The 1978-nt window shown below is 44.6% G+C and overlaps 1 pseudogene; it reads right to left on the bottom strand.

The window, feature by feature from the left end:
- Positions 1-501: 501 nt before the first annotated feature.
- On the bottom strand, positions 502-1260 carry LOC101569823 (annotated as a pseudogene).
- Positions 1261-1978: the final 718 nt, after the last annotated feature.

The raw sequence follows: 1978 nt of genomic DNA, 5'->3' as shown, positions 1-1978 counted from the left end.
CACTTTCCATACTACTACAAATAAAGTAATAGGATGGAACATGCCAAATGTTTATGAACACAAGAATAATTTTTTTAAGTATTTAGTGCAGGGTCTACAGGGTCTCACTACATAGATCGGACTCATAGTGATCCTCCTGTTTTCAGCCTCCCACGAGCTGCAATTACAGGTGCACCCCACCATGCCCAGTCCCAACTGCCGTCTCAGCGCACCCTGGGGGTGGGGCCAGCACAGCATGCTGGGGATCGAACCCTGGTCCCTGCATCTGCTTAAGCAGGTGCTTTAATCTGCTGAGCTATCTGGCTGGTCCTTAAGAATAAAATTTGATTCAGATGTGGAGAAAGGTACTAAAGCATATGTGTGGAGAACTCAAGGCCTCCAAGATATCCTTTCTCTCTCTCTTTTTTTTTTTTTTTTTTTTTTTTTTTTTTTGATGGAGCCATTGCTTTATTAACAAAAATATCTCTGCAAGAAACTCATTGTATTTCTAGCAGTGCATGATCAAAAACCAAACAATATTTGAAGGATCGTAGGTTGGTCTTCAGTTTTTGGAATCACTTCTGTTATTAGCATGTGGGTACCACTGTGCCTGCATCCGGAAATGTGTTCTTTACCCAAACATCCAGTGAGGAAATGCAGCTCACTGGTAGAGCACTTGCTTAACATCCATGAGGCTCTGGACTCAATCCCAGCACTTACTTCTTCACCGGCAAAATCAAACACCTTGGTGGATTTTAACTTTTTCTACTTCTTTTGGTTTCTCCAGCTCTTCTGCTTTGACCAAAGATTTACTTGAACTTGTCTCTTCAGCCTGTTCTCCTGTCTGTGTACTTGGGGGCACTTTTGATTTTGGTCCCACGTCGTTGAGCAAGCTGGCCCAGAGCTCATCCTCCTTCTTTCTCCTCGTGTCCTCGGGCCCAGCGCCTCTATCCTGCTTGTTTACCTCATCTTCCTCACTGCTGCTTCCTCCAGATTCCGCCTTGGTTTCCTCCTCTTCTTCTAACAGGAAGCCACTTTGTTTTCTCTTCCTGGCCGGAATGCTCTGAGCTTTTCTTTTTTTCCCTTTGGTTTTCTGTGTCTTCACCATCGACTTCATCTTCCTTCACTAATTCACTTACATCATCTTCACTATACTCTCCACCCCACGGCACATAGTCTTCGTCCTCCTCCGAGGTGGAGAAGTCTTCGGAATCAAACTCTTCCATGTCCCAGCTGCTCCGGGCCGGGCAACCCACGGGACCCCAGCAACTACCTGAAACGGCCGGGTTCTAGGGAGAGATCATAGAGCCGCGGCTGCACTTAGAGTGGCCGATATCCTTTCTCTTTGAGGTGACTTTTAAATTCTGAGTTGTAGAAAAGCTGAAAAATCAATTCAAACTTTTTTCTGGAGGAATTTACCAAACAGATTTTTAAGTTACAGAGCAGAACAATACTCAAGATGCTCCTAAAAGGGGGGGGGGGGAAGGCAAGCAGATTAGCTTGATCAAAGTTCTACCATCTCAAAATATTTACAGCAATTCAGAAAGAATGGTCTTGGCACAATGTTAGACAAATACACCAATATACAGAGTAGAAATTTCAGGAAAAAAGAAAAGCACATGTAAACGAACTTGATTTGTGGTAAAGGTTATATTAAAACTTGATGGTGAAATGATGGGTGCTGTAAAATACGCACTTGTGAGGCAGGCACTTAGACTGCAGAGCTAGCTCCCTAGCCCCAGGGTCAGTCCTTGGTGGCAGAGGACAGCAAACATGGGAAAGAACAAGCAAGCCTCTTTTCCTCCCCTATATTCTAACCATGAGGGAGGGGATGTAACATCTACGACCATCTCTGTTCACAGGCTCAGGATGAATACAAAGTAAGGCCCCCGACCCCCCTCCTGAAGTCACATAGTCAACCTTCTAAACTTCTGACATTGACACAGTGAAGAGCATCCTAAAGTGGTAAGGGCATGTCTTTTTCATTCCAGGATGTAGA

This window comes from Octodon degus, unplaced genomic scaffold (assembly GCF_000260255.1).
Source record: "Octodon degus isolate 3935 unplaced genomic scaffold, OctDeg1.0 scaffold00203, whole genome shotgun sequence".
Classification (NCBI taxonomy): Eukaryota; Metazoa; Chordata; class Mammalia; order Rodentia; family Octodontidae; genus Octodon; species Octodon degus.
Note: the sequence above shows the minus strand (reverse complement) of the source record. Positions and strands in the feature narration are given on the sequence as shown.